This window comes from Thermobia domestica, chromosome 8 (genome assembly GCF_964235325.1).
Source record: "Thermobia domestica chromosome 8, izTheDome1.hap1.1, whole genome shotgun sequence".
Taxonomy (NCBI): domain Eukaryota; kingdom Metazoa; phylum Arthropoda; class Insecta; order Zygentoma; family Lepismatidae; genus Thermobia; species Thermobia domestica.
This window is the reverse complement of record NC_137461.1, coordinates 98,979,954-99,000,849: the sequence shown is the minus strand read 5'-3', so window position 1 is coordinate 99,000,849 and position 20,896 is coordinate 98,979,954.

Here is a 20,896-nt window from a genome sequence, read left to right as displayed (position 1 = left end):
TCTTTATTGACGACATGACCCCTAGAGATGAATTTGTGATGCACAATTGCGTGAATGTTGAAAAATGGCGATGAATATGCATCTGATTGAGCTGCGGACCTGGTTCGCTTTTTCTGGTAGTGAAGATGATGAGCTCTTCCACTATGAAGACTGTTGCTTTATCTCAGGGTCGTACCCGTACACCCTAGTTTCGTCACCGATAATGATCCTTGACATGAAGAAGGGTCTTCTACGGCATGCTGACGGAGTTCTTAACCTATTCGATGCGGTCTTCTTTCTGTTCCTGGATCAGCAGTCTAGGGACGAATTTGCAGCAACACGGTGCATGTTGAAATCACACGTAAGGAATGCCTGCACTGTTCTATATAACACATGACTAATGGCAGAAATGTGAATTGTTCTCCGATGATTCTCATGCACAAGTTGTCGAATGGAATCAATTTGTTCGGGTGTTGTGTTTGTTGAAGGCCGTCCTGATCTCTTCTCGTCACCCAGTGATGTTCTTCCACTCTTGAAGTGCGTGTGTCATTCAAAACACCTCGAACCATCCATCGCAGCATCGCCGTACATTTCCTGAATCATATCTAGTGTCTCTGTGGCGGATTTCCCTATTTCATACAGAATTTCACTTTCGCTTATTGTTCTGACTTGATGTCCAATATGAAATCGAAGACGTGGTAACGTACGTGGTCAGAATAGCACCAGTTGCACAGCTCCCGGTGTACACAGGATGAAATATCCCCTATTCTTGTGCGTGCAACTATGCTACAGAAGTAGTCTAGAATATTTTTGATACCACCTCGTATGCATATGAAACTAACTTAATAGGACATAGAAAGAGCTGGAACTAGTGGCGTTATAATGTTATGCAGCTCTCCTAGCAGACGATATAATATGGTGGAGAGCAATCTATGCTATGGGGTTGACCTAGAGATGCAAGGGCTCGGAAAAAAACGGCTTTTTTGAAAAAAAACTCGGTTTTTTCTGCTTCGCTTTTTTGCTTGGGAAATTTTGGGCTTTTTTGAAAATTTTGCTTTAAATTGATAAACCAGATTTTGTTTCGCTTCTCTACAACACAAAAAGTCATTTAATTAGTGGTTGATGCCGATAATAATATAAAACCTCGAAAATAAACCATGAATTTCGAAAAGATATTTCAAACAGTTTTACTTCTCAACATATTTACATTATGAATTCCAAAGGATTAACCAATGTATATAATAAGATTTTTTTAACCTCCTACATACAAAAGTGAGCAGGGTTGGCAAGAGCCATGGTTGTTTTTGAAAATGCCAAAAACCCGTTTTTGGGGGGAGTTTAAACTAGGCTTTTTTGGTTTAAACCAGGTTTTTTTGGGTTTAGATATTTTGCTTTATGTATTTATATTACATATTGACAGAAATAAGTTTGTTTCGCCTTGGTGTTATTATGCAACAACGGGGTTATGCTGGAAGAGGTCACATAAGCTTAAAGAAGTCCGGTCAGTAAATTTCTTAAATTGAGAAACTCCCGCCCTAGCCATCGGGAAAATCCCGTCATTACTCTAAATGTAAAATAATAACGGAAAAAATCCTGTTATTGCTTTGCATGTAAAATTTAAAGGTCAACGTATCATAATCAGTACGCTAAAACTGGGATATTAAATTACATATTTAGTGTGTACATATCATTGAAAGTACAATCCAAGCTAATGTTGGAAGCTACGTAGGCAATCGATACATTTTGTTAATTTATATCAGTATATTTAAGCAACCTTGGCTTCTTTATAAAACAACAGGCATTCAGGCATGCAGAAATATACAATTTAGTTTCGTTTCGTATGTTCAGGCTTAACATCCTTACGTAATACCGAGGTTATCAAGACTTTCGCTTAAAGTGACATCCGAACCACTACTTTGTTTACGCATGAAAGAAGGATTGTGGTTCGACCGAGAATTGATTAAAAGGTGAAAAGGAAATAAAACTAATGCAGATGGTTTGATGTATGGAAACGTCACCATGAAGCTCACACGATTCGCATTTTTCGTACCTTTTATTTTTTTTCGGTTTAAACCAGTTGTTTATTTTAAAAAAAGAAGAAAAACAGCTGGTGTAAACCAGCCAACCCTAAAAGTAAATACTTCTTTTAAAAAATACTCAAATAAGTAGCAAAATTCTATGTAGTATTTTTACTTCAAAATATTCCATACCCTCTTTTTGGAACAAAATAAAATTAAAATAAAACATAAGAAAAATACTTAGATTTATATGATACACTTAAAGGCTGCACACCTAGAGCTTTCTGTTTTGTATATTCTTGAAATTCTATAGTTTTATATAAGCACCATCACGGTTTATTCAGTCCTCAAGTTTTCTGTATTTTTAACAAGAGGGATTGAACATGAAGGGTGTGAGATAAGAACATGGTAACCCATAATTTTACTATTCTAAGAAATTAGAAATTTTCTGCTGCACAATCCATTTTGAAAGTCGGAAAGCTGATTTTTCACATAAGTCTATACATGAGGGATTAAACGAAGCGGTATGCGTTGCTGCCTATCTGATGCTGCGTAACTCAGCAATTGAAAATTTGTTAGTTACCATGTTCTTGGCTCACACCCTTCAAATCATTATGGAACTCTCCCCACCCCACCAACACACACAAAAAAAAGGACTACGGGATATATTTAAGTTAAGATAAATACAACTGCACAACAAACATGATTGAATGGAGCTCTTCCGCTTCTATCGAGAAGTCCGGAATTCAACCCAGCATTCGACCATTCTGACAAAGTATTTTTTCATTCCATCTGTGAAGTAGAAATAGTGCGTGTACTGTGAGTTGGCTGACTTCATTTCTTATTGTTTTTAAATCGTTATTATTACTAATTACCAGCAGTGACGGTTTTGCGAGGGTTAGGGGCGGTCTTTCGGACTGAAGCCTGTTCCCCAAAATTACGGAATGTCTAGAACAAACGAAATATCTATTAGTTATGCCTTTACTCATAAACTTTAAGCTGCCGTCAAATAAAAATTACGAATGTTTAAAAAAACTAAACATTAGTAAGAAAAAAACCCTCCCAAAATACTTTTCTAAATCCGCCACTGATTCTCAGTATAAAATGATCTTCAAGGTTGTATCCGGAAGATTATCGCTAAGTATATAAACGAAACGAAATACAGTATTAGTTATGCCTGTACTCATAAACTTCAAGCTCCTTCCAAATAAAATTAGGAGATTTTAGAAAATGAAACAATCAGAGAAACCCGTCCCAAAGTACGTTTCTAAATCCGCTAATGATTATTTGTATAAATTAGCATTAGTATTCTGTGTAACGTGGGTTCCTGTCACCACGGCATGGCGCGTCCTCAGGTTGCGGATCGAGGAGAAGGCCTCTAGATATAGAGGTTAGCTGCGAATATACTGAATAAGCAGTCGCGGACAGACGACTAGAAGTGGTCCTCCAGCTTGGGGGTTTGGGTAAGGCTAACACCCTCATCCTGTAAAAAAAGGTACTTGTTCAGAAACATTCACAAAAGCCTCGGACAAGGACTGATAACTTGGCACGACATAAGCAAAAGAAAATGGACATGAGATTTGGAACATGGAATATTAGAAGTCTTCATAGGGCAGGCGCGTTAAAATCTGTAACGAGTGAGTTAGAAAAATACAGGATGGACTTAGTAGGAGTTCAGGAAGTTAGGTGGGAAGGAAATGGATCTGAGAATTCCGGAAATTTTACGTTCTTTTACGGGGAAGGAAATAAAAATCACCAGTTAGGAACAGGGTTTTTCGTTCACAAACGAATATTACCAGCAATTAAACGGGTTGAATTTGTTACTGACAGACTTTCTTTTATTACTCTTAAGGGACGGTGGTGTGATATTATTGTTTTAAATGTACATGCTCCAACTGAAGATAAGGGTGACGATATAAAAGATAGTTTTTACGAAGAAGTGGAACGGATATTTGACCAACTCCAGCGATACCATATGAAGATTCTATTAGGGGATTTCAATGCGAAGGTAGGACGAGAGGATATTTTCAAACCGATTATAGGGAACGAAAGTTTGCATAAGGAAAGTAATGACAACGGTGTTAGACTCGTGAACTTTGCAACATCCAAAAACCTAATCGTGAAGAGTACAAAATTCCCACATCGCGACGTTCATAAATACACTTGGACATCACCAGACGGAAAAACACATAATCAAATTGATCACGTTTTAGTAGACAGAAGAAGACAATCTAGCATAATTGACGTCCGGTCGTTTAGAGGGGCTGATTGTGACACTGATCACTACCTGGTAGCAGCGATAATACGGGAGAGATTATCGTTGAATAAAGGTAATACTCAATGTCCGAAAACGGAGAGATTTAATTTAAAGAAATTAGAAGAGAGCCAGGTAAGAGAGGAATACCAGATTGAAGTTTCGAATAGATTCTCGGTTTTAGAAGACTCGGAGTGCACTAGTGTTGAGGATACTTGGATTGAAATTAGAGATAACATTAAAAGTTCAGCAATAGAAAAACTGGAACACGCGGAAATACGTAGGAACAAACCATGGTTCGACCAATAATGCATTAAACTAGTAGAGAAGAGAAAACAGGCAAAATTACGGTGGCTACAAAATCCGAATGAAATAACTACACAGAATTTCGCAGATATCAGGCGAGAAACTTCCAAAAACTTTTAGAACAAAGAAACGGGATTTTTTGAAAGCTAAAATTAAGGAACTTGAAGATAATAGTAAAAATAAAAATATTCGGGACATGTATAAGGGGATCAGCGAATTTAAGAAAGGCTATCAACCTCGTGCTTATATATTAAAGAAATCTGACGGAACAGTTCTCACTGATACGGAAAGCATCTTAAATAGATGGAAAGATTTTTTTGACGATTTGCTGAACACGCAGCCAAAAACTAATGTGCGTGGAGAAAAGGAGATACACACCGCAGAACCGTATATTCCAGAACCCAATCGAATAGAAGTGGAAGCCGCTATAAAGAAATTAAAGAAACACAAATCTCCGGGTGTAGATGAAATTCCGGCTGAGTTAATTTTAGCTGGAGGCGAAAAATTGTGGAACAAGATACACAAACTCATTCTCCTTATCTGGAACAAGGAAGAATTGCAACAAGAGTGGAAAGAGTCAATCATTGTTCCAATTCACAAGAAAGGCGACAAAACTGACTATAATAATTATCGAGGCATTTCTCTTCTGTCAACATCCTATAAAATCCTTTCAAATATTCTGTTAGCAAGATTGACCCCATACGCAGATGAAATTATTGGAGATTATCAGTGCGGATTTAGACGAAATCGATCAACTATCGATCAAATATTTACCATTCGCCAAATACTCGAAAAGAAGTGGGAATACAATACTCCGGTACATCAACTATTTATTGATTTTAGAAAGGCTTACGACTCGGTTAGGAGAGAAACATTATACAACGTTCTTACAGAGCTTGGAATACCGAGAAAGCTAATTAGATTAATTAAGATATGTTTAAGTGAATCCCAAAGTAAAGTCCGGGTAGGAAAATTTTTGTCCACGAGCTTCCACGTCGAAAATGGCCTGAAACAAGGAGATGCGTTGTCGCCATTATTATTTAACTTTGTGCTGGAATACGCCATAAGGAAAATCAAAGATAGCAACCAGGGCCTAGAGTTGAACGGCATTCACCAGGTTATGGCATATGCTGATGATGTAAATTTAATAGGGGATGATAGGAGAACAGTAGAAATAAATGCAGAGATATTATTAAACGCTTGCAGGGACATGGGTTTAGAAGTAAATGCAGAGAAAACTAAATACATGGAAGTGCGTCGGGACCGTAATACGGCAAATTGTGGAGGCGTTAAAATATTAAATAATACTTTTGATAAAGTGGATACTTTCAAATATTTAGGATCAATATTAACAGACGAAAATCATATTCACGAAGAAATTAAATGTCGACTAAAAGCAGGGAATTCGTGTTACTATTCGGTTCAAAATCTCTTGTCGTCGCGAATTCTGTCGAGGAATTTGAAGCTTAAAATATATAAAACGATAATCATGCCTGTTGTTCTGTATGGTTGCGAAACATGGTCGCTTACTCTGCAGGAAGAACATAGACTGAAAGTATTTGAGAACAGAATCCTGAGAAGAATATTCGGACCCAAGAGGAACGAGAATGGGGAATGGCGGAAGCTTCATAACGAGGAACTACATAGTTTATACGGTTTACCCAACATTGTTAGGGTCGTCAAGTCTAGGAGGCTTAGGTGGGCAGGTCATGTAGCTAGAATGGAAGAAAGTAGAAACGCTTCCAAAGTCTTGACTGGTAGACCCATAGGAAAACGACCATTAGGAAGACCTAGGCGCAGATGGGAGGATAATATTAAGATGGATCTCGCAGAGATTGGAATACAAAGTAGAAACTGGATCCAATTAGCTAAGGATAGAAGTCAGTGGAGAGTTTTTGTGAACGCGGCACTGAACCTCCGGGTTCCATAGGCCATAGAGTTAGTTAGTTAGTTAGTTATTAGTATTAGTATTAGTTGTATCCGGAAAATTATTGCTAAATCGTTGCACAGCTACCGTAGGTCTATAACAGAAATGTGGAAGTACGGTTAGACGGATATATTGAAAAACGTACGCTTTGACGGATATATAGAAAAACGTAAGTTTAACTTCTGCGTTAGAAGCTAGAGTACTAAGCTCTTAGAAATGAAACAGACGACAAACTGAAATGATATCGAGAAGAAAAAATATCGATAACTCAAAAGTTAAAATAAAGTTAAATAGCCTCTAAAATTGCCCTCAAATACTACATTCTTCATGTTAGCTTTAATTCGTAAAACATGTGCTCCATCCATCTTGATGGTGAATTTTAGAGCGAAATATGGCATTTAGGTCATGGAATTCTTATCTAAGTATAGAATATACTATAAGAAAGCTATTTAGATAGAAAAATCATGAAAATGAAAAAAGCCAAAATTTCCAAAATTCTCGTTTTTTCCCCAAAAAAGCCGGCTTTTTATGTAAAAAAAAAACCATCGATTCAAAAAAGCCGGCTTTTTTGCATCTCTAGGTTGATCGTTCATAATGAACTATGCACCTGCCAACTGGACCAAATTCGAGCCCCAGTCTGGAGCCCCAACTTGGAGCCAATGTTAATAGTTTATAAGTTATGTGTTGTACAAGCACGTAAAACAAAAACTCCATTCAAACAACACAAAAGAACGTTACAATAAACTACATTGTAAAAGAAATTTCGTTTCATTTCATTGCATACAACGAAGACATTTGGCATTCGGAGGTTCATTTCAGAATGCATAGCTTTAGCTACAACAATACATAAACGGTTATCAAAATAAGACAAATACTTGAAGAAAATGCAACATCTTACGGCGGGAAACGGCGCTCTGAAATGGCGGTTAGCCAGCACAACACCGATTTGTCGTGGAATGTCCGAGGAAAAGTTTATTTGGTCATCCACCATACTTAAACACAACCTGCTGTTAGGTATAAGCTTAAAGAGGATACATTGAACCATATTACGCATTTCCAATTATTGCCCATCCTCTTTGCATGTTCTTGGCACCATTTCCTTCGTGCTAAAGTATTATTGATAGTGATAACCGAATTACTTCTCAATTTGCCTCCTTTTGTCTAACACTTTATCAGTTATATTACTCACAGATAAAAATCACACCCATCATTTTAGGGTAGAAATAAATTCGCGTTTGGCTTTATTCTGATTTCGTCTAACGACCTTATCAAGGAGGAAATATCCTATAGAATATCTAAGTGTTTATATATTTATACATAAATGAGTTAATAAACACAGCAAAGGACTTGTTGACAAAAACTAAAACATCAATTACAACGATTAACTACTTCATATATAAGTATTGTTTTAAATAATTATATTACATAAAATTATTTTAAATACATTAATCGAATACGTTTTAAACAGGTAGTGGCTAGTGGTTGTTAGTGATTCGTTTTCGTGACTGATAAACAATTGCTATCAAAACATTCTGCTAATTCCGTATTGAGTCAGTGAGTGAAAGAATGAAATGGAGATTCCACTTAATATTAAATTCTGTTACCTAGATTTCTTACGCACGAAAAGTGTTACATATGGTTTCTAAATGTGAACTACATTGAAATTAAAATGTTACTTTCTATTAGGGTTGCCAACTTCTGAAAGCAAATTAAGGCACAGTTCATGGAACTAATGACGAGAGAAGTGTATCAGCAGTCCCTTTTCCGTAATAGTATAATGTAAATCTTGCTAGTGAAGAGCTATTCATATTCATCTAGCTGATAAAAGCAAAGGATCTATATCATAATAATATATTCACTGTCAGACTTTCTAATTTACTCATTTACAGATCTCCGAAACTGTCAGGCGTAGAATCATGACCTTTTGTGGAAATGTTCCCCATGTATCTTAGACTGTAAATAAGACATTTTTTGCGAAATACCTCTTTTAAGAGGAGATTTGGTGCTCTTTTTCCTGTTTCGCCAGAGTTTTGAAACTATTAAAACACAGAACATTCAAATTTTATGTGAACATTCTCCTTGCACTCTAGGCTACAAATGAAGAGCGATTTTGGGAATTGTGTATTTGAAGGGGCCGGGGATAGGAGGCTTTAAAAATTTTTCTGTGTGTGTGTCGTTTGCCAAATCTCCGAAAATAACACGTAGAACAAGAGTGTAATGGGACACATACGGGAGTCTACGGCGTATATCCGCCTAATATTTTTCGTAGTTCATCATCTAAGCACCTCAAATTTACAGAAGAACGAGCATGTAGTATCGTAGTAAGGAGGTGAGTATACGTGCTATATGTTTGAACATGCAAGTATTACATCAATGGCGCAGAACCTTGACGTTTTATATAAATATTCGTCTTACACTCCAGAATAATAATAAGACATGGTTTCGGGAACTGTGCATTCTAAGGGAGATGGCGGGCTTGAATGATTTTTGACGTTCATTGATCTCCGTAATTATACGGCGTAGAACCTTTAAATTGTGTATTAAGTGTTCTCCTTGCATCTTAGGCTGTAAATAAAAGAAGGTTTCGGAGGACGGATACCCTTAGAGGAAGAGTGAGACTTAAATATTTTTTGGTGTATCGGTGTTATTCACTTGAAACCAATATTGTAAACGAAGAAGAACGGAACACAGGGAGAGAAGAGTTTTAAAATATTGTCCGCGGTATCCAATAGTATATTATAAAAATGTATGACCAATTCAAATAGTCCCTATATAAACACTTTCTGTTGCCGGACACTTTTCCGACATTCCATTGGCTTTCTCGGCACTTTATGTTCCTTTCTGCTTTCAGTCTTTTGAGCTTTCCTCTTATTTTGAAACCTCTATATAATAAAATAGAAAGTAAATACCAGTAATAATAACAATAATAATGATAGTCACGAAATTTAAAATGTCCCAACAGAACCACGTCGGAACACTGGACATATTGTCCAAAATTGGAATGGGAGATAGTCTATTTTGCAGTGACGAGCAAAAGTATTTCTCTTACTTTTATAAATTCCTTCCATTTTTCTTTCTTTCTTTCCTTTTGTTTTTAGTTTAACGTTTCACGATTGTACTATGTGGCTAAGAAATACGGTGATGATGATAATTAACGAATGGCAAATTAAAAAAAAGTGGGAAAGAAGGAAGAACCATGAGAAAATCCACACAAACGATGTTTGTCCACCACAAAACTCACTTAGCGGGAGCTGAGTTCGAACTCTGGGCCCCACGAAGCCACTACAGCCCTTCTTTAATTATTTTGTGAAATACATTACACATTATTAGACATAGTAAAGAACGTAACCTTATAAAGTTCCCTACGAAGCAAGATCTCCTTCAGTAGAATCAGATAGGCTACATTTTCCGAAACAAGGCAGCCTGCACTTTTATTATTTCTTTTTGAGACGAGACAGCCTAACTTTAGTCTAGTGGGAAAATCTAACAGTCTTACACATTTTGGAAGTAGGATATATTTGGTAGGCTCATAGGCGTAATTAGCGGTCTATATTTGGTAGGTTCATAGGCGTAACTAAATGGAGGCCAAATCCCCTAGAAGAATTCGATTCTCAGAAGTAAGAGGCCTAGCAAAATATCTTAGTTACACAAATGAGTAGGCTGACTAATTAATTATATGTAACCCTCTATAAAATCATACGTTAATTATGTGATTTCCTATTATATTAAAAAAAATAATATAATTCTAAAACTTACTTATAAATCCAGTTTGAGCATTAAGTGCAGCTACTTGCCCGATGATTCCAAGTTGTAAAAAGACGACAAAATCTGAAAGAATTTGATCTCTTAAGTTTAACGATGTATCGTAGTTTGCATGCAAAGGTCACATTTCGCCAAATCTCTCTACATACACTTTTTCTTTTTGAAGATAGGACGAAAGAAAGAAAAAAAGATATTTCATTTCTGTCGATCATATATATGACGCTATTCTACCTTCCTCGTTTCGACTTACTTAACATAGTTAAGGTGACAACATTCACTCTGAATTTCAAATTCCAGCTACCAGATGGCAAGACTTTATGCAGATTGAATGCATACAGAGGCACGCCACAGAAGGAGAGACAGACAGTTTAACTAGTTTTCTGTTTTTTCTTTCTTTCTTTTTTCTTCCTTCCCCTAGTTTTCTCCCGCGTCTCTTTTGTACATCCAGAACCAAAACGAACACGACTTTCTTTCCGTATACTATACATTTCTCTCCTCTGACCCCCCACACTTCTATTTTCCTTGCAACTTTACGCATTAAACCGCAAAAGAAAACGTTGTCCTAACTATCTCGAGAGATATTCTACCTCTTTCTCCCTCAGCAACATCTCTTTTCTGTTCTTACTTCTTGGGCTTTTATGCCAATTTTCCAATGATTCCAGACCAGAGCATGGTGGGTAAGCGGAGGCAGGGAAGAAGAAGGTACGAGAAACTTCGAACCAAGTAAGTTCGGTTCCGAAGTTTTCTTCTTCTATAACCAGGGCGTTAGTAAGACGATGAGAGAAGGAGAGAGGTGAAGAAGGGGGCATCAAAAGGGTTTCCGGTTTAGCACTAATGTTGGGAAAATCTTTCACAATAGCGCCGAGCTACGTGTCCATTAAACGTATTCTGGGCTCTTCGTTTGAAGGGAAGATTTAGCTTCCAGCATTTACTGAAAACTTCATCCCAATGTTGTTCCCTTTTTTTTCCTCCTAGTTTTTTTGTTCTTTTTTCCCTTGGGTTGCCCTTTCCTGTTAGCCCTTCGCTCATTTTGGAAAGAATCGTTACTTCTTCTTCTCCTCGTCGTCCTCGTCTTTTATCCAAGTCTCCTTATCCTTCCTTCCTTGCCATTCACTACAACGAGATGGAATAAAGAACAATCTTGAACTAACTTTGAAGCTTTGAGGGTAGACTATTGCACAGGATAGAAGAACAGCAAATGGTGATTACTCGGTTGTGAAGCCCTTCAAGTTGTACTCCTTCCGTGGCTAGATGAGCTTTTCCAGTCTGACAATTTGAACAATAGCACAAGAACCTTTCAAGTATTGGTACAATCTACACTGTTTTCTTTTTGAGGTTTATCATTGCGTTTTTGTACGATTGTTAACGAAGCTACGAGCATGTGTAGGTTTGCATTTGGCTTCATGCTGCCTTCATTTTTTTAATTAATACTATCAGGCTCAGATATGGAAACAATATTCTTATGTTAAAAATATTATTTTTAACATACTTTTAACATAAAAATAATTAATCTTAAGCAAGTAGATTTTAATGTTAAATATGCAATACTAACCTGTTTTCTGACAATGTTCAACATGGAAATTATGGATCTAAAAACAGCATGTTCAGTTTGCAATTATTTGTGCTTTCTGAGTTTTGTTTTACATTCCGAATTTCACTATCAGTAATGAACATAGATTGTTCGGTACAAAAATTAAGGCTTAAGGCGAAAAAATTAAGTTTTACGTCCCACAGATATGTCGGCTAGGCTAAAGGAGACAGTAATTATGAGAAATGAAGGAATAGTGGAACGAAGAAAGTGAGGGGACAAGGGAGAACCCCGAGAAAATCCACACACACGGTGTTTGTATACCACAAAGTTCACCTGCGCGAGCTGGGATCGAACCAAGGACTCCATACAGCAGAGGTGAAAGCTGTGCCACTGAGCCACCGCGTCCCCTCTTGAAGAAAATATAGTGTACTATGGAGAAAGGAACAAATGGATAAAAGGAGAATGTTGCACAACTCCGACTTCATTAATATAAATAATAATCAAACACATGAATGAAGAAAGTTACATAATGATGATTTCCACAAAATATAAACGGATAATCGATTGAGTGGGAAGAAAGATACTTAACGTGTGCCTATAGAACATAAATAAACATTCGGATATATAAAAAAAGCTGCATAACGAAGACCCCCACAACATAAATGATGAAATGGGTGAACTGAGAGTTTCATATCCAGGATCTCCAGAGTATAAACAAACAAACGGATTAATGAAAGAAGTTTCATATTAAGGATCTCTGAAGTAAAAACAAGTAAACGGATTACTGAAAGAAGTTTCATATCGAGGATCTCATGAGTATAAACAAACAAACGAATTAATGAAGGAAGTTTCATATCGAGAATGTCCAGAGTATAAACAAACAAACGGATTAATGAAAGAAGTTTCATATGGAGGATCTCCAGAGTATAAACAAACAAACGGATTAATGAAAGAAGTTTCATATGGAAGACCTCCAGAGTGTTCACAAACAAACTGATAAATGAAAGAAATTTCTTAACGAGGACATCCACATTATAAATGACGAACAAACGGATAAATGGAGATCACAGAAAATGGATCTCCAGAATGAAAACAAACGTCTGGATGAAAGCTGAGAATTTCGTAACATAGATCTTCGTAATATAAATAACAAAACGAATGAATCGAAAAAGCTAAATAACGAGGATTATTACAAAGTACAGGAACATCAGGTTGAACATAAAATGTTACATAATGTTAGTCCCCATAATTTTTAATAAACAAGTGGATGAATGGAGAAAGATAAATCTACTAAGAATCTTCACAACGTAAACAAACAAACGGATGAATGAGGAAAGTTAGGAAACGTTGACCTGTAGAATATCAACGAATATTCTGATGAAAATAAAATGTTACATAGCGAAGATTTTCACAATATGGAAGAAGAAATGGGTGGCCTGAGGAAACACTGATCCCCATCATATAGACGAAATACACATGAATAGAAACTCCTCATTAAGCAAGGACCTCAACATAAAAGAATTTCAGATTAATAGGCCCTATAGTTACACAACGAAAACCTAAAGATAGAACATAAAGAAACCAACATATGAATAAAAAGATACATAACTAGAACCTTTCCAATGTAGACCTAGACAAACAATTATATTAATGGAGAAAGTTACATATTAATGGAAGATGATAAGGACGTCCGTAATATAAACGAAGAATTGGATGAACATAGAAAATTATATAACGAGAATTTAATATAAGCTAACATTCCGATGAATATAGAAAGTTGCATAATGAGGACCTTCACAATATAAATGAACATTTAGAGAAATGTAGGAAGCTACATAACATGAAGTTCCACAATTTAAATGAATAAACTGATAAATGGCGGAAGTTACATAACGACAACTCTACTGCACAATATAAATAAAGGGCTAAATGGAGAAAGATATATAACAAACAAATATATAAATTGACAAAAAGTTAATAACGAGACCCGACAACATAAATAAGCAAACAGAGAAAGTTACATAACGAGGACCTTCACAATATAAAAGAACATTCCGATGAATAATCGAAAGTTACATAAGGACTATCTTTACAACATCAAGGAAAAAACTGATAAATGAAGTAAGTTACATAATGACGACTCCTACGTTGTAAATAAACAGAGAGATGAAGCGAGGAAGGGTTTTTCCTGTTATTTCGAATTTAGCATCGAGGCTATATGAGACGTGAAGCTACAGCTTAACGTGGGATCCAAACCACATGAAGTCCCACCGGGAATTAAATTCGGGTTTGCGCGACGAAGGGGCTTATGCTAATCATATAGTCACGAAGGAGTTCTTGAGGAAGTTGAACAACGGAAACCTTCACAAAATAAACGCAAACAGATGAATGGAATGAGCTACATTAGAAGGAACCCCACAGTATAAGCAAACAAAAGGATAAATCGTAAAAAATCCGATTATGATACTGGTAAATAATTGCCAAGCTTGGATAAGATTCTAATTTTGGTTATTATACTAATTTGTGGATGTTGAATCCAAAGAAAGTATTTTAAAACTTATCCGTCTGTGGCGCCACTGGAAAAATTACCTCAAAGTTAGAGGCTTTAAAATACTGTCTATGTCAATGATAAAAGTGTCCAGGCTTGGATAAAATTTTAACTACATATTCTATACTAATTTGAGGATCTTGAATTCAATAGAACTATTTTAAAACTTATTTGTTCATAGCGTTACGAGAAAAATGACCTCAAAGTACCGCTCATGTCAATAGGAAAAGTGTCCACGCTTAAATACATCACTAGACTCCAACTGAATCCAGTCCGGATACGATTAAAAACAGTTCCTTTGGATTTAGTATCCTCAAATTAGTACGAGGATAAGAATTGCAATCAAAAATTTATCCAAGGGTGGGCACTTTTTCATTAGTGGCGTGTTCGGATATTCTTTAATCAGAGGACTCCACGATATAAAAGAACAAACGGATGATTATAGAAAGTTACGTAACTTGAATCTTCATAGCATAAATAACGAATTGATAAATGAAGGATGTTAAATAACAAAGATCTCTTCAATATGAATAAACAAACGGATGAATGAGAGAATTGCTTAACGGTATAAATGAATAAAACTACAGCAATCTGGTTCCGAAATAAGACAAACTCTCGAATCAGAAAAATATATCATCTCATCATACAACGGTAGTAACTGTATGTTTTTTATGTGCTTTAGAAGAGGTTCCCAACTTTTTTACTTGGCGCTTCACGCATAATTCAGGCCCCTTCTTCCAGTTAATTGCACACATGTGGTTTTGTCGGACCCCTTCTGCGTTTTGAGATTTAGCATTGCATTCTAAAACTGTAATAATAATAATAATAATAATAATAATAATAATAATAATAATAATAATAATAATAATAATAATAATAATAATAATAATAATAATAAGAAGAAGAAGAAGAAGAAGAAGAAGAAGAAGAAGAATTGGAAAGAAAAAATATCAAAAATGTCTGTGAAGTTTGTTTATGGTTATCACAAGTGATACGTTATTTATAATTTCTCAGCTTATTTCTGTCAGTAACTGGTGCCCTCTTGCTCGCCCTTCACGCCCATCAGGCTAGGAATCACTGTGATATATAGATTCGGATTCCACTCAAAGTTGTGGGTCCAAGCCTCTTAGTTTATATTACAAACAAACAAACTTCAGATCTACCAATTAATCAAGAAACCTTGCGCGAAGTATCAATATTCACCATTATCAAATTTGAGAACTGATAGAAACTGCTTTGATCTTCAGATTCAGTGAACAAGAGGGTATTTTTTTTTTCAACCTAAGCTTTCTGACAAATTCTCGCAAACTGTTCTTCTCAGAATATTTCCGCAGTATAATATTTATTCATGAGAAATGATTAGATAAGCTAAAATGACAAATTCCAGCTCATTTATGCTCCTATATGATTGATGGTCGGCACCCAGTCCCCGGAAATGAACGGTAGTTCAGAAGTACTATTTTAAGGAAGAGTATGAAGATGGAATCGACATTCCAAAATAAAAGCAACAATAATGGAAAGTGTAAAAATATTTCAATCTCTTATTTTCGCCATGAGAGATCATGGAGATATTAGTAGCGGAACTAACAAAGTTTCATCTCGAGTTATCATTCAATGTCGACTGTAGTAATTTTATATGTCTTGCAATGTGAAACGAAACTCATATATTATTATTATCGTTTTAAATGAATAATTCATTCCAACACACTTACGTGCTGGTTACAATACTTCTCGATAACGTACAGTGAAAATTTTATGTTATATTAAGTTATTTTTAGCCGTTATCTAAACTTAAACATAGTCACATCATATATATGCTATTTATTTTCTCTGTGCATGCAAGTATAGGAAGTCCAATATAATTAATTTATTTGCTTGCATGTCTAATAAAATGAGATATAATGCTAATTGTGTGATTAATTACCATATTATATTATGTATTTTTCATATCCATTTCAAATGGGAACGTTAAAGATATGAATGAATGTTAAAATGTTAAAGCGCAAAAACATTGGAAACAAATTTCGTTTGTAAAATTTGCTAGAAAGGAGAATTTCTGTGGTGGGGCAAAATGAAACAGGACTGACAAGGTACATTCGCGACGTGTCCCTTTGAGATTCGTGTAAAATTGATTCAAATGCGAAGTTATCTGCGGCCTAATGTGTACTGTACTAATTTTAGTGACCAATACTGGTAATTTGCATATTTATGAGCCTTCATATATCCGTAATTCAATTATACACTACTATAACGCTCAGACATAAAATTGCTTTAAGTTTCTCCAGATGTAACTGGATATGAATGTGGGTATACACAATAAATTGGATCAAGTACTGCTTCTTTGACACATGCTTCTTACCTCCGCTTGGATCCGCCATTTTGGATTCAACTTTCGGTTTTTCAAATAAGAATAGGTGCAAGTTGCAATGTCTATTCACGAAGTGCCTGGAGGGATTTAACATGCAATACCTTCCAAACGGTACAAGCTACCATAAAACTCACTACGCCAATGGATTTCTAAGAGAATTGTATATGAATTTAATGCATAACTTGCACCTACAGTTATTTGAAAAACCGAAAGTTGAATCCAATATGTCGGATCCAAGAAAGCGGCCAGGATTCACTGTAAAAATGGCAGGCGGAAAAATGGCGAGAAGGGAAACAATATGTAAATACGTAACATACACAGGTAGAAAAAACATGTTTAAATATATATTCAAACTTACCTCCAGCATGTTGAAGAAGTTGAAGAATTTCTAGCCTTGTAGACAAATTGGTAGTACTGGAATATTCGAGAAACAAATTGATTATACTACATAAACTGTCAAACGAATGTTCTGGTACTTCTTTTATTTCATTTTCTATTATTTCTGAATCGATGTTTACTGTATACAGAACAATTTAAGTGAAACAAAAGTAACCACAGTATGTTATTATTTTTATAATGCAAACCACGTAGTCAATTTCGCAACACTATATACATAACATAACTTATATGCAACAATAATAACTACACTATTATAGGCCCTAAAATTTCGTATTGTGTCAGAGAATGGAAATCCACAGTTAGCTTCGTTGTATATAGCCTCATAAATTACTCGCACATGCAACAACAATAACCGCCTTCTACTTTGTCATGTTTAAAATCTCAAATTGTGAGCGACTACGTAAGAAGTCTTCAAGTCAATGTAATCTAAACACAAATTCCTCAGCCTGTTCTCGCTCTGTCTTCTTTTTCGGCACTTACCCCCTTTCATATTGCAGGATCACTGTCTCCATTGCCGCACAGTCCTTTTGCAGGTACTCAACGAACTTCCATATTGCTGGATGGTTATACCCAGTAAGTCGGGAAAACTTATTGTTCCAACTCTCGCATAAACTATTTGTACTTGAGCTCTCTCCAAAAGTAGCTGATGCACATTCCAATTTTGTTTTGTTTTGGAAACTGTGGCGGAATGCGTCTTACTCTCAGAGTTTCTCCCACTTCTAATCCCCTGTATGAACTAGATACGTGTATTGAATCAAAATAATGAATGAACTCTTCTGCTTCTGGAGAGGCTATCTGTTTTAAGTACTCCATGTCCTGCAACATATCTTCACATGAAGAAACGCCAGTGAATCAATTTTGTTTCAGAACATAGAAAACTACATCTTTTTCTATACAGTCCTGACAAACTCAATTATTGAATTTTACGATAAGTACTGTGTCGTAGATGGAAGAAACATCCTTGTATAGAAACATCATGTCCATGCTTATTTCGAACTGCATTGTAAACTGCTACTCCAAAGTAACATACAACCGTTGAAGAAATGCATAAGCAACCGTTATAGCTATTTGTCCTATCGGGACCCATATTACATATAAGAGTAAAAAATCGAGATGTCATTGCAACAAGCAAAACAGGTACTTCAGAAAGGACAGCCAGCAAAATGCCTTATGAAAATTCTTCTTACATGTATATGTTACATGTTTACATATTGTATTTCCATTTTTCCGCCTGCCTTTTCGTCCGGCTGCCATTTTTTCCCACCTGCCATCTTTTTCGCTCTAAAAATGACCCTGCCATTTTATCCGCCTGCCATTTTTACCGCGCACCTTGCAGAGTAATATCAGTTACGCTTAAGTTTTTTTATGTTGACAAATCAAAACAATTTCTAACTAGAAAAACACTGTAGGTATAAACAAACTCTATACAACATTGATGCCACAATCTTATTACATTTCTAAGATTGTAATAAGATTGATTGAGTGATTATTACTTCGATGTTACTATAACAAGAAAGTATTGTATTATGGTTAAAATGCATAATGTAAATCCAGATAGACCTGATTTGGGTGAAGACCTACCATTTCCATATTGACGTCTGTGTATCTTTATGTATGTACGTTCAGAGAATATTTCGTGAACGATAAATCACGTGAAAGATTACATATACAAACGGAGCTGTGCACAACTTTCGATTTGGTTAAATATTCGTGAAGTGCCTGACATTTAACAAGCAATAACTTTCAAACGGTGCAAGCTACTGTAAAACTCACTATACCAATGAATTTCCGACAAAATTAAACATTAATTTGGTGTATACCTTGCAGTTATACCCATTTGGAAAACAGAAAGTTGAATTCAATATGGCGGATCCAAGATAGCGGCCGGGGTGGGTAACATGTGTCAGAGAAGCAGCATTTGAACCAATTTGTTTTGCGTATGCCCACATTCATGTCCAGTTACATCAAAAGGAACTAAAAGCAATTTTGTGTCCGAGTGTTATTGTACTGTATAATTGAATTCCAGATATATATATATATATATATATATATATATATATATATATATATATATATATATGAAGGCCCATAAATACGCTCATTACCAGTATGGGCCTCTAAAATTAGTACAGAACTTGAGAACTTTGTCACTGTCAAGTTCTCGCTTTGCATTTGAATCAATATTATACGAATCCTGAGGGGACACTGCGCGAATATACCTTATGAGACTAAAAGCATAGGACGCTCTTAATAAGGCAGAGAACTAAAGTTTCCATGGATATTCACGATTATGGTTGACAATAGAAACATCACTTAAACATTAAAGCGCACCCAATGCGTTTAGTATTAGTCACATTTCTTCATTTTGCCTCACAAAAATTTCCTTTTAGTACACATCTTATAAAAGTTTTAGCTATTTTTTTACTACTAACATAAGACTAAGATCATTAGACATTCTTATTAATCCAGAAAGCTAAGATTTTCATAGATATTCACGATGATGATTGATAATAGAAATACCACTTAAACATTTAAGCGCGCCCAATGCTTTTAGTCTTAACCACATTTCTTCATTTTGCCCAGCACTCATAGACTACATCTTATGAAAGCTTTATTTCAACTTTTTTAACGTCTTTTTTCTTACTTCTAGTCTTTACTTGTGGAAGACAATTGTGATACCTTGGAACACGAACTTAGTATGTTCAAAATTCCTGTTCATGTTCCCAATCGTTCGAATTCCATGACAAATTTTCACCTTTAAAATAATAGAAACTGGATTAATCCGTTTCTGGGTCCCACGAACTCGATTGATTTTAACAGTAAATACGTTGGATTTTAAGATAAAATATTACCAAATAATAAAAATACCTGAATAGAAATTAACTTTTTATGAATCATGGCTAACACTAAATAGTAGTCATATCTGAAGCAAATAACACAAAATAGGTACAAAAGGTGAAAATCACACGATAAGTTTACACTCCAACTTCCGTCAATGAATTGAACGTCAAAGCAAAATGGAAACGTACACTGAAACACACACAAAATACGTGTTAAACATTCGGATTTCAAAGGTGCTACTATGTTTAGTTTCCATTTACCGCAGAGGAGTCCTGGTAGTAATGTTGTGTGACAAATGTATGCTACAGTTTCAGTAACGGAGTGATACAATGTAGTAATGTGCAACGAATATAGTGTACCCTGCAATACGAGACACAATATAGATGTTATCTCAGGTGAGTTGTGAAAAGGAACCACCACGTTAGTGTATGTGACAATGGACACTTTTTGAATTTACTTCCAAAAAATACAGAAAAATTAAACATAGCTAATTTTTTGACCTAGTCCTCATAACGTGTACTAGTCCTATTCCAAAGTTTTTAAATTGTGTGGATATCTCTTGAATAAAATGATTTTAAATGTATTTGTAGGCTTTCGTGGACCGAGTCTTTACCGCTTGGGAAATAATTGCCTCCCACCGCCTCTTTAAGCAGTCCGATAAACATAAATGTCACTGGGGACATAATCTGAAGAATAAGGGTGGGTATGTGAGACACTCAAATTTGATAACCTCGATTATGGATACTGTTAAACATGGAGTATAAGATCGGACGTTGTCATAAAGCAAATAAAACTCCTGCCAAAGAAGTCTTCATCGTTTACTGCTGATTGCAAAGCGTAGGCGATTTTGGAGCAAATTTGCTTATGAAGATGGGAATTCATGTCACAATATTGACTCAATATTCAATACTTCGCCAAAATATTTAATTGAATGCAAACATCTTAGACGCCACATAATTATTT